Raw genomic sequence first — 13907 nt, 5'->3', positions numbered from 1 at the left:
TATATTTTTTTATATTATTTATTATGGTAGTTATTTTATTTTCATATAATATTTGTTATATTTTACATATCATATGATATTATATCATTTATTATGGTATTTATTCGATTTTCATATATTTTTTTATATTATATATTATTTATTATGGTAGTTATATTATTTTCATAATTCAATATTTTTTATATATATTTGTATCCATTGTTTTATATTATATTATTTATTAGATTAATTAAATAATTTTAAGATCATATTTTTTTATTTTTTTTATTTTGGTAGTTATATGATTTTCATATAATATTTTTCATATTTTTATATATATTTATACATTTTAAACAATACTTTCTATACATTTTTTGTGTGTTTCAGTGATTTAATATACTATATGTTCTCTCAGTGACTTCAGTCCAACCTGAAACAGTGACATCATGTCTGATCAGAGCGGCGACGCTAAAGCCTTCAGGGGGCGCTACAGCGAGCCGGTACGTACACAAATAATCATACAAAATATATGTATCAATATATATCAAAATGTGCGGTTTACTTTTCTCTATGGAATACGAATTTTTCTGCCCAAAATTTTGCATTGAAGTGAATGGGACGGCCGAAAAAAAATGAGCGAAAAAGAACAATAATTGTAGATTTTTAAACGTCTACTTCTCCGGCATAATTTCACCTAGAGACTCCATTTAAACTTTAAACAGTAGACACAAGTCTTGTGTATCGGTGTATTAATCCACGTTTCGATAGGTCATATAGTTTTTTATCAATCCCTGTTCAATGACCATGATCATTTTTGGAGAAATTCTGAGATTATAATGGGTGTGTATTGCACGGAATGTTCGTGTCACAGTGTGTGACATCATCGCCAGAGTGTAGAGGGAGAGAAAAAACTGTCAAAAAATAAATTTTAAAACTGCGCTCCAGGCCGCAAATTCCACTCTACAGAAATAATTTATACATAGAAACGTAGGAAAATTAGTCTTCTCCCTCACAATCCTCTGGTAAAGCTGTCAGAGTTATAGTTTGGGCGTAGGACGCACAGATGATCCACCAACACCACCAACAGCCTCATTGGCTCCCATATTAAAAACACAGGAAGATTTCTGAAAAAGGGAGATGTAACAGTTTTTTTAGATCGCTCTAACAAAGCTATTTTTAATTTTTCTTAAAAAATGATCAATGATCAATGATAGGTATTATGGTTTTGCCAAAAATGCTTTCTGTTCGAGGCCAGAAATTCCAGTCTGTCCACCTCTGGCTGCTGTCACTATGCTGGAACATTCGACAGTTGGTTGCAGTTAATTCTGTTGATTGCTTTGATCTGATTGCCTTTGATCCTTTGATGTGATTACAGTTACAGATACACACACACAGATAACTTCATGCCTTGTATATTATATAATATCATAACATTACTAGTATTAATTGTTATAAATCTCTGAAGAATCTCATCATAGTGTACACACACCGGCAGTAGCCCCCCGTGGCCCTTTCACTATTTCCCCAGAGTACATTTTCTAGTTTTACATTTTTATAATATTTGTATCATATTTTCAGGTGCCGACCTCCAACCTGTGTGAACGATGCACCTGATTTTCCAGAGTTTGAGGCGTTTGATGATGAAGACGCCACGCCGCGAGGATTCCCACCTGGAGCAGGTACACCTGCTCCTTATTATTATTATTATTTATTATTATTATAAAGATAATCTGAGAGATGACTAAGCTCGTGTTCTCCTCAGGGATCCTGACGGTGCAGGCGGTGGACATGTGTCAGCAGCTTGAACAAACCCAACCACAACACCAGCTCACTGACCACGTCCCAACCTGGTGGTGCGCCGGGGCCAGGAGTTCCTGATGAGGGTCACCTTCCACCGGCCGCCCGCGCCGAAGGGGGACGACTTCCAGGTGGAGTTCCTCATCGGTGAGTCTTATTATTATTATCATCATCTCCAGAGACCAAAAACATGAAACGCTCCCTCGTTAACTAATTAACTGATGAAATGACTCGTTAACAGCCAGACAGATAATTAACACACACACACACACACACACACACACACACATTCCCCTCTATGTTTTCTTCTCATTTCCTTGTCTCCTTGATTTGTGTCCTCCCTTGTTTCCTCTTTCTTTGTGTCCTCCTCTCCTCCTCCTCCTCCTCCTCCCCCCCCCCTCCCCCCCTCCTCCTCCCCTCCTCCCCCCCTCCTCCTCCTCCTCCCCCCCTCCTCCTCCTCTCCTCCTCTCCTCCCTTCCTTCTCCTCCTCCTCCCCCCCCTTCTCCCCCCCTTCTCCTCCTCCTGCTCCTCCCGCTCCTCCCCTCCTCCCCCTCTCCTCCTCTCCTCCCTTCCTTCTCCTCCTTTCCTCCCCCCTCCTCCTCCTCCTCCCCCCCCTCCTCCTCCTCCTGCTCCTCCCGCTCCTCCCCCTCTTCCCCTCCCCCTCCTCCTCCCCCCCATCCTCCTCCTCCTGCTCCTCCCCCTCCTCCCCCTCTTCCCCCTCCCCCTCCTCCTCCTCCCCACCTCCTCCTCCCCCCCTCCTCATCCTCCCCCTCCTCCTCCTGCTCCTGCTCCTCCCCCTCCTCCTCCCCTCCTCCCCCTCCTCCTCCCCCCCCCCCCCCCTCCTCCTCCTCCTCCTGCTCCTCCTCCTCCAGGAGCTAACCCGTCGGTGAATAAGGGCTCCCAGGTGGTGGTGACCTTTGGCCCCGGCCCGGCTCCTCCTGGGCGGGGCGTATCGTGGAGTTCCAGGGTCCGTCGGTGATGTTGGGCATCACGCCGACCCGGACGCCATCGTGGGGAAGTTCCGTACGTACGTGGGCGTGGTGGGCGCCGGCGGGGATGCAGCGCACCAAGAGGGACGCCACCACCGACATGTACCTGCTGTTCAACGCCTGGTGTCCAGGTACCACTGCTCCTCCTCCTGCGCCTCCTCCTGGAGGAGCGCCTCAAGCTGTTTAATCTGTCTAATCAGGAGTCTGAGTGTCCTGAGGGGTTTTTAAAATGGTTTCCTGAAATGTATCTTTCAAGAACAGTTTTAGGAAGTGGATAATATCCCATTATTCCATTATCCATTATTTCATTATCTCATTATTACATTATTTCATTATTCCATTATCCCATTATCCCATTATTCCATTATCCCATTATTCCATTACTTCATTATCTCATTATTCCATTATTCCATTATTTCATTATTACATTATTACATTACTACATTATCCCATTATTCCATTATCCTATTATTCCATTATTCCATTATTCCATTATCCCATTATTCCATTATTTCATTATCTCATTTATCCATTATTACATTATTTCATTATTACATTATTACATTATTACATTATCCCATTATTCCATTATCCTATTATTCCATTATCCCATTATTACATTATTACATTATTCCGGTATTCCATAATCCATTGTTCCATTGTTCTATTATTCCATTATTTCATTATCCCATTATTACATTATTCATTATTACGTTACTCTGTTATTCCATTATTCCATTATTCCATTATTCCATTATTCCATTATTCAGGTATTCCATTATTCTGTTATTCCATTATTCCATTATTCATTATTCCATTATTAATTTTCCCATTATCCCATTATTCCATTATTCCATTATTCAGGTATTCCATTATTCTGTTATTCCATTATTCCATTATTCATTATTCCATTATTAATTTTCCCATTATCCCATTATTCCATTATTCCATTATTCCATTATTCCATTATCCCATTATTCCATTGTTCCTGTTTTTTCCAGAGGACAGTGTTTTCCTCGCCAACGAGGCGGAACGCTTCGAGTACGTCATGAACGACAACGGCGTCATCTACCAGGGAGCCGTGGGGGCCGAGTCCCACCGCAACTGGGTCTACGGACAGGTACACACACACTCTCCATGTCTCCTTGCATCCTCTCATGTCTCCTTGCATCCTCTCATGTCTCCTTGTTTCCTCCCCTCTCCTTATGTCCTCTCATGTCTCCTTGTTTCCTGTCCTCTCCTTGCGTCCTCTCCATGTCTCCTTGTTTCCTCCCCTCTCCTTGCATCCTCTCCATGTCTCTTGTTTCCTCTCATGTCTCCTTGTTTCCTCTCCTCTCCTTGCGTCCTTTCATGTCTCCTTGCGTCCTCTCCATGTCTCCTTGTTTCCTCCCCTCTCCTTGTGTCCTCTCCATGTCTACTTGTTTCCTGTCCTCTCCTTGTTTCCTCTCCATGTCTCCTTGTTTCCTCCCCTCTCCTTGTGTCCTCTCCATGTCTACTTGTTTCCTGTCCTCTCCTTGTTTCCTCTCCATGTCTCCTTGTTTCCTCCCCTCTCCTTGTGTCCTCTCATGTCTCCTTGTTTCCTGTCCTCTCCTTGCGTCCTCTCCATGTCCTCTTGTTTCCTCCCCTCTCCTTGCGTCCTCTCCATGTCTCCTTGCGTCCTTTCATGTCTCCTTGCGTCCTCTCCATGTCTCTTGTTTCCTCTCATGTCTCCTTGCGTCCTCTCCATGTCTCTTGTTTCCTCTCCATGTCTCCTTGCGTCCTCTCCATGTCTCTTGTTTCCTCTCATGTCTCCTTGCGTCCTCTCCATGTCTCTTGTTTCCTCTCCATGTCTCCTTGTTTCCTCTCCATGTCTCCTTGCGTCCTCTCCATGTCTCCTTGTTTCCTGTCCTCTCCTTGCGTCTTCTCCATGTTTCCTTGCGTCCTCTCATGTCTCCTTGTTTCCTTCCTCCAGTTTGAGCGTGGCATCCTTGACGCCTGTATTTACATCCTGGACGCGTCCCAGATGTCGATCATCGACCGAGGGAACGTGATCAAGATGGTCCGGATGGCTTCGGCCATGGTGAGAAACTTTTACTCGTTCACTCTCATTTAGCAGGAAAACAGGAACGTTTGTAGCTCCGCCCCCAAAAACCAGAAACATTACTGTAGTTTTGTGGTAAATACATCGATTAAATGTTTTATTTATAATGATCAAAAGCTGTAAATAAATTGTGACCTGAATGTTGAGTTCCAAACTAATAAATTCAATTTCAAATTATAATTCAGATTCAGTTTTTCAATGCAATTATTCAAGTTAAGCAATTCAAATTCAAATATAAATAATTCAAATTCAGTTTCTGGCATCACATATTTCAGCCCGTACATAAACAACCAATGTAACATATGTCACATCACAGATCTTTGACATTTAGGGGTAGAAATTTTTTTTTTTTAAAACATCATAAATGTGTTCTATGTGGTCCACTTGGTCTGTGGTAGATCCCCCATCATGTTCCTTTAGGATAACTGGGTTCTAATGGGTTCTAATGGGTTCTAATGGGTTCTAATGGGTTTTAATGGGTTCTAATGGGGTCTAATGGGTTCTAATGGGTTTTAATGGGTTCTAATGGGTTCTAATGGGTTTTAATGGGTTCTATTGGGTTTTAATGGGTTCTAATGGGTTTTAATGGGTTCTATTGGGTTTTAATGGGTTCTAATGGGTTCTAATGGGTTTTAATGGGTTCTAATGGATTTTAATGGGTTTTAATGGGTTCTAATGGGTTTTAATGGGTTTTAATGGGTTCTAATGGGTTTTGATTGGTTCTAATGGGTTCTAATGGGTTTTAATGGGTTCTAATGGGTTGTAATGTGTTGTAATGGGTTGTAATGGGTTGTAATGGGTTCTAATGGGTTGTAATGGGTTCTAATGGGTTGTAATGGGTTTTAATGGGTTCTATTGGGTTCTAATGGGTTCTAATGGGTTCTAATGGGGTTTAATGGGTTCTAATGGGTTCTAATGGGTTCTAATGGGTTTCCCTGTGTGTTGGCAGATTAACGCTCAGGACGACCGTGGCGTCTGCGTGGGGAACTGGAGTGACGACTACTCGATGGGCCGCGCCCCGACCTCCTGGACCGGCAGCGTCCGCATCCTGCAGCAGTACGCCAACACCGGGACCCCCGTCTCCTACGCCCAGTGCTGGGTGTTCGCCGGGGTCCTCAACACCTGTAAGGGCAGATTCATTAATCAATTAATCAATTAATTAATTAATGATCCAGATTAGTTCCAGCAGAGACGGACCGAGGAACGGACACATGGCCTGTTTCTGCAAGATTCAAAAGAAAAATAATTTAAAGAATGACCATTAAGGTAAAAATTTGGAAAATAAATAAATTTAAAGCTACCACAAGAGATACAAAATGACTATAAACAACTACAAAGAGACAGAGAGCGACAGCAAAGATTCAAAACGTTAAACGTAAAAGTAAAATACAAACACCGAGTCACAAGACAAATACAAAGACACAAAACAACCAATAGCAAAGTGTTGAAGCAACAGCTACAAAGAGACAAAGAGCTACCACAAAGATTCAAAACAACCACAAAGATTTGGAAAAGAACTCAAATAAATTCAAAGCTACCACTAAGAGATACAAAATGACTACAAAGTGTTGCATAAACAACTACAAGAGACAGAGAGCTACCACAAATATTCAAAACAACCAAGAAAACATAAAAAAAGTTCATAAAAAATTGTTAATTGAAAGTGAAAAACTTCCACAGTGTCACCAGACAAATAAAAGGACACAAAACAACCACAAAGACTCCAAACAACCAAATAGATATTAAACAACTACCACTAACAGATACAAAATGAGAACAAAGTGATGAAAAAACAACTACAAAGATTCAAACCAACAATAAAGACATTTAAAATTCAAAACTACAGCAAAGTGTTGAATCAATGGATAAAAGAGCTACCACAAAAATTCAAACAACCACAAAAAAACATGAAAATGTCCCAAGAAATAATTAATTGAAAGTAAAAAACTACCACAGAGTCACTAGACAAATACAAAGACACAAAAATCCCACAAAGACTCAAAACAACTACAAAGATTCAAAACAACCACAAGAAATCTACATTTTAAGTGATAGACAATGACTACAAAGTGTTGAATGAAAAACTACAAAGAGACACAAAGCTACGTCAACATTAAAAACCAGATTTGACTGATGTTTGATTCAACATTCGTGGTTATAAAGAGGTAAAACAGAGTGAACCCTGTGATCAAATATTAATTATTAGTTGTTATTATTATTAATAAGTTATTAATTTATTTATTTTTATACTTTATTGCAAGGCTTCTTACTTTCACAAACATAATGAGTCATTTCGTTTTCTTTACAATATTGTAGCTTGCATTTTTTTTTCTTCCCTTTTTTGCAAGATATATATTCACAAAGTAAATAACAAAAACATATAATAGGGTAAACAGACAAACATATATACAAGGCAAACTGGTATTCCCCAAATGAGGATCTCCAAGAAAATAAATAAACAACAAACTAACGACACAAAACCAAAAAAATCAAAACAGAAAATTGTAGCTTGCGTCCTCTCCATGTCTCCTTGTTTCCTCTCCTCTCCTTGCATCCTCTCCATGTCTCCTTGTTTCCTCTCCTCTCCTTGCATCCTCTCCATGTCTCCATTATAATAATAATATAATGAGAAAATAAGCGGTGGTGCATGTATGCGTGTTCATGAATCTGTGTGTGTGTGTGTGCATGTGTTAGTGTTAGTGTTGGTGTGGGGACCATTTAGTTCATCTCCTTCATGTGATTAAATATTTCCACTGTTTTTACCAGCCTTTCTTTACAGTATAACTTATTCCAAATATGTATTTGTTCCCTGTTTCTAAAAGTGAGTCTTTCCATCTCTAACCTTTGTTCTGCTGTTAATAGCCATGCTCTTAATGTTGGTGTATTTGATTGTTTCCATGCTTTAGTCACCTGCTTCAGGACGGTTACTCTCAGTAAATTACAAAAATAAATGTCTTTGCTCTTATCTTCCCTTTTAAATAAATACCTAACCAATGTTGTACCTGCAAAGGTTCTTTAAACTCAACAATGTACTTTAATATTTCCTCAACTCCTTCCCAGTATGTTATTAATACTGGGCATGTAAAAAGCATATAATTAGCCTCCTGTTCTCCACATCTTGGCCAACATCCCTTGTCTAATCCAGGGAAGCATTTCTTGAGATTCTTAGGTGTAAAAAAAAATCTCATGCACACTTTCCATGAAAACTCCCTCCAGTATTTTGATTGTGAGATTCTTTTTAAGTGATTAATCTGAGTCTCTGGTGTGTCTTGAGTCCTGAGAGCTCTCGGCATCGGCAGCAGAGTCGTCACCAACTTCAACTCGGCTCACGACAACACGGGCAACCTGAAGACCGACCTGATCTGCAAACCTGACGGCTCGCCGGACGACCGCCACACCAGGGACTCCATCTGGTCAGTTAACACACACACACACACACAGGCTACAGAGACACACAGAACGACCACAAAGACACACAGAACCCACACAAAGAGACTCACGATGACTAAAAAGGGACAAAACGTGGTTACAAAAGACACAAAGAGGCACTCAACTACCACAAAGAGACACAAAGTGACTCCAAAGAGACACAAAGAGACACACATCTACCACAAAGAGACACAAAGTGACTCCAAAGAGACACAAAGAGACACACATCTACCACAAAGAGACACAAAGTGACTACAAAGAGACACAAAGAGACACACATCTACCACAAAGAGACACAAAGTGACTACAAAGAGACACAAAGAGACACACATCTACCACAAATTGATTACAAAAGACACAAGAGACACACATCTACCACAAAGAGACATAAGGCAACTACAAAGAGACACAACTACCACAAAGAGACACAAAGTGACTACAAAGAGACACACATCTACCACAAAGAGACACAGAGTGACTACAGAAAGGCACAGAGACACAACATGACTGCAAAGAGACACAACTATCTCAATGAGACTCAAATTGACTAAAAACAGAGAAATAAACGACCACAAAGAGACAAAGATGGTGAAGTGAACTAAACTACCACAGAAACACATGATAGATGTATAAATATCAGTGTAAATATGTGTATAATGTGCCATTGTTCTAATATAGGTGTGTGTGTGTGTGTGTGTGTGTGTGTGTGTGTGTGTGTGTGTGTGTGTGTGTGTGTGCGTGTGTGTGTGTGTGTGTAGGAACTACCACTGCTGGAACGAGGTCTTCATCACCCGTCCAGACCTGCCGCCAGGCTTCGGAGGCTGGCAGGTGGTGGACTCCACGCCACAGGAGACCAGTGATGGTAGGACAGACAGACAGACAGACAGACAGGCAGACAGGCAGACAGACAGACAGACAGACAGACAGACAGGCAGGCAGGCAGGCAGACAGACAGACAGGCAGGCAGACAGACAGACAGACAGGCAGGCAGGCAGGCAGACAGACAGACAGGCAGGCAGGCAGGCAGGCAGGCAGGCAGGCAGACAGACAGGCAGGCAGGAAGTAAGGAAGGAAGTAAGGAAGTAAGTAAGTAAGTAAAGAAGTAAGTAAAAGTAAGTAAATAAGTAAGTAAGTAAGTAAAGAAGCAAGTAAAGAAGTAAGTAAGTAAGTAAGTAAAGAAGTAAGTAAGTAAGTAAGTAAGTTAGTAAGTTAGTAAGTAAGTACGTAATTAAGTAAGTAAGTAAGTAAGTAAAGAAGTAAGTAAGTAAGTAAGTAAGTAAGTAAGTAAGTAAATAAGTAAGTAAGTAAAGAAGCAAGTAAAGAAGTAAGTAAGTGAGTAAGTAAAGTTAAGTAATTAAGTAAGTAAGTAAAGAAGTAAGTAAGTAAGTAAGTAAGTACGTAATTACGTTAGTAAGTAAAGTTAAGTAATAAGTAAGTAAGTAAAGAAGTAAGAAAGTAAGTGAAGAAGTAAGTAAGTAAGTAAGTTAGTAAGTAAGTACGTAAGTACGTAAGTATGTAAGTGAGTAAAGTTAAGTAAGTAAAGAAGTAAGTCAGTAAACAAACAAACAAACTGTGTGTGTGTGTGTGTGTGTGTGTGTTCCAGGACGTTACCGCTGTGGTCCAGCTCCTGTTTTGGCGATAAAAGAAGGAGTTCTCTGTCACCCGTATGACTGCGGCTTCGTCTTTGCTGAGGTCAGATTCATTATACAAAGAGATACTATATATATATATATATATATATATATATATATATATATATATATGAAATAAAAGTAACGGCCACAGAGAGAAAAAGAAAATCTGAAAATCTGAAATGAAAGCTCTTCCTCTTCATGTTATTATCAGCCCACAGTAATAAACTCGTCTGTTTGATGTTTCAGTGTTTTAAATGTATTAAATATTATTTTGTCTTGTTCTCTGCAGGTGAACAGCGATGTGGTTTTCCATAAGCGGGATCGCTACGGGACCCTGACGGTGTTCAGGGTGGAGAAGACTCACATCGGCAAGGCTGTCTACACCAAGGCTGTAGGGAGCTACTCCATCTCTGACATCACACACACATACAAGTACCCCGAACGTAGGTCACACACACACACACACACACACACACACACACACAATAAAATTATAATAGATTATTTTAGCACTATTGTTATTATTTTAATGTCTTTTGTTTACTGTTTTCATATTTAATTTCACTATTATATTTATTAATAAATTATAAAAATATTTTTATTGTGATATTTATGAATAATAATAATAATAATCATAATTACAATCATAATCACAATTGTAAGCTGTAGTAGAAAAATATGTATTATTAATATTATTATTATATTATTTTAATACCTTTTATTCAAATGTTTTTTATTTATGTTTAATATTTATTAATGAAGTAAAAAAAGACTTACTTTATTATTATTATTATTATTATTATTATCACAATTATTATTATTATTATTATTATATTAGATTTATCTAATTCTTTGTTTTGTTTTGTTTTTTGATCAGATGATGATGAAAATGATCAATATTATTATTTAAAAAAATATTATCATTATTTTAATAATGATGATCATAATAGTGAAAGAAATATTGTTTATTATATTTATAATAATAATAATATTCAAAATAATAATAATAATAGTAACAATTCCTATTATTATTATTATTATTATTATTATTAATAATAATAAGAGTTGAATGTTAATATGATTATTTTATTTCATTTTATTTTATTTCGTTTCATTTCATTTTTTTATCAGATGATGATGATGGTTATTATTGTTATTATTTACATTATTATTATTATTACTATTATTACAATTATTATTATTATACTTTATTATTATTATCATTATTAATATTATTATTATTATTATTTTACTATTATTATCATTATTATCATTATTATCATTATTTTATTATTATTATCATTATTATTATTATTTTGTTATTAGTAGTAGTAGTAGTATTATTTTATTATTATTAATATCATTATTATTATTATTATTATTATTATTTTGTTATTATTAATATCATTCTTCTTCTTCTTCTTCTTCTTCTTCTTATTATCATTATCATTCTTATTATTATATTATTATTACTATCATTATTATATTATTATTATTATTATTATCATTATTATTATTATTATTATTGATACTACGATTATTATTATTACTATTACTAATATTATTATTATTATTATTATTATTATTGCTACTACTACTACTATTATTATTATTATTATTATTATTATTATTATTATTATTATTATTATTATTATTACTGCAGAGACTGTATGGTTGTTATTGTGTGTAGAGTCTCCTCAGGACCTCCAGACCATGGCCCGGGCCGAGGAGTACGGCTGTGCCAGAGATCACTCTGAGCTGCCGGAGCCTCAGCTGACTGCTGCCATCCACGCCGGCCTGGTTATTATTATTATTATTATTATTATTATTATTATTAATGTCCTTATAAATAATAATAATCAAAGGAAGAGGACAGATAAACCCAGACAGGTAACCCAGGTGTGTGTCTCCAGGTCCAGCTGGGTCAGGATGTGGTCCTGCAGGTGGATTTCCAGAACCAGACTGAATACCCCAAAACCATCCAGGCCCACCTGACGGGGACCGTGATCCACTACACCGGGGTCCTGTCCAACCGCCTCAAGAACCACAAGTTCACCGTCACCGTGCCGGCCAATCAGAGTGAGGAAACTGTTTTCATTATGATATTTATTATAATAATGAGCCCCTGGTTTTATTCCCCTTTAGAAATAAAACATTTATATTAACTGTGTGTGTGTGTGTGTGTGTGTGTGTGTGTGTGTGTGTGTGTGCAGCCAGCAGTGAGGTGTTTAAGGTATCTCCTGTGGACTACGCTCCTTACCTGGGCTCTCAGGTGAGCCTGCGCTTCGTTGTGAGTGGACAGGCTGACGACCAATCAGTGACCGCCTCCAAGGTGATCGAGCTGCAGGTTCCAGAGCTCACCGTCACGGTAATTACATTTATATCAATCATATTGATACTGCTGCTAATCTGATAATAATTCAGTTCTGTTTACTTAAAAAAAAACTGAATAAAAAAAACAAACTGTGAAAATACTGTATATTTCTAATTAAATTATCTAAAAATAAAACATACACTAATTTAACTCCTAATATTAAAATGTGACATTTTCTACTTTTGATTTCATAAATGTTGTCTGATTAAAGCTCCTCCTCCTCCTGTGTGTGTGTGTGTGTGTGTGTGTATGTGTGTGTGTGCCTGTGTGTGTGTGTGTATGTGTGCCTGTGTTTATGTGTGCCTGTGTGTGTGTGTGTGTGTGTATGTGTGCCTGTGTTGTGTGTTTCTGTGTGCGTGTGCCTGTGTGTGTGCCTGTCTGTGTGTGTGTGCCTGTGTTTATGTGTGCCTGTGTGCGTGTGCCTGTGTGCATTTGCGTGTGTGTGTGTGTGTGTGTGTGTGCCTGTGTGTGTGTGTGTGTGTGTGCATGTGTGCTTGTGTGTGTGCCTGTGTGTGTGTGTGCGTGTACCTGTGTGTGTGTGTGTGTGTGTGTGTGTATGTGTGTATGTATGCCCGTGTGTGTGTATGTGTGTGTGTGTGTGTGTGTGTGTGTGTGTGCCTGTGTACCTGTGTGTGTGTGTGTGTGTGTGTGTGTGTGTACCTGTGTGTGTGTGTGTGTGTGTGTACCTGTGTGTGTGTGTGTGTGTGTGTGTGTGTGTGTGTGTGTGTGTGTGTGTGTGTACCTGTGTGTGTGTGTGTGTGTGTGTGTGTGTGTGTGTGTGTGTGTGTGTGTGTGTGTGTGTGTACCTGTGTGTGTGTGTGTGTGTGTGTGTGTGTGTGTGTGTGTGTGTACCTGTGTGTGTGTGCAGGTGAGCGGTCAGACTCGTGTGCAGCAGGAGATGTTCGTCACCGTTTCCTTCACCAACCCGTTCAACTTCCCTCTGGTCGACGTCTTCCTCTGCATGGAGGGGTCAGGACTGATGGAGGAACGGACACGCTCCTACAGGTACACACACACACACACACACACACACACACACACACACACACACACACACACACACACACACACACACCTGTGATGACATGTTGACTGTTTGGCTCAGGTGTATTCTCACCCGTCTGTGTCCGTGTGTCTTACTCTGTGTGTGTGTGTGTGTGTGTGTGTGTGTAGCTCCATCGAGCCCCTGGCCTCCTTCTCCTGGCAGGAGGTGTGTACTCCTCGTCTGTCTGGTCCTCGCTGCATGGTGGCGGTGATGGACTGCAGCAACCTGAGACAGGTAACACACATTACATATATATATTGCATATATTACATATAATATATATTGTTTATTGTTTATTATTTATTATCTATTATTTATTATATATAATGTATTATTTATCATTTATTGTTTATTACACATTATATATTTATTATTTATTATATATAATTTATTATGTATTATTTATTTTTTATTATTTAATATCTATTGTTTATTATATATTATATATATTATTTATCTGTTATTTATTATGTGTTATTTATTGTTATTATTTATTATATATTATCTATTGTTTAGTATATATTATATATGTCTTGTTTTTTATCTATTATTTCTTATCTAGTATTTATTATGTGTTATT

The 13907-nt window shown here is 38.4% G+C and overlaps 1 pseudogene; it reads left to right on the top strand.

Annotated features, from left to right (window-relative positions):
* The first annotated feature begins 352 nt into the window (after nt 1-352).
* The window catches only part of LOC131962191 (coagulation factor XIII A chain-like), a 14429-nt pseudogene continuing 874 nt past the window's right edge, over nt 353-13907 (top strand).

The sequence above is a fragment of the Centropristis striata genome, chromosome 23, assembly GCF_030273125.1.
Source record: "Centropristis striata isolate RG_2023a ecotype Rhode Island chromosome 23, C.striata_1.0, whole genome shotgun sequence".
In the NCBI taxonomy this organism is placed as follows: Eukaryota; Metazoa; Chordata; class Actinopteri; order Perciformes; family Serranidae; genus Centropristis; species Centropristis striata.
The sequence above is the reverse complement of the archived record's forward strand: the minus strand, read 5'-3'. Positions and strand labels throughout refer to the sequence as shown.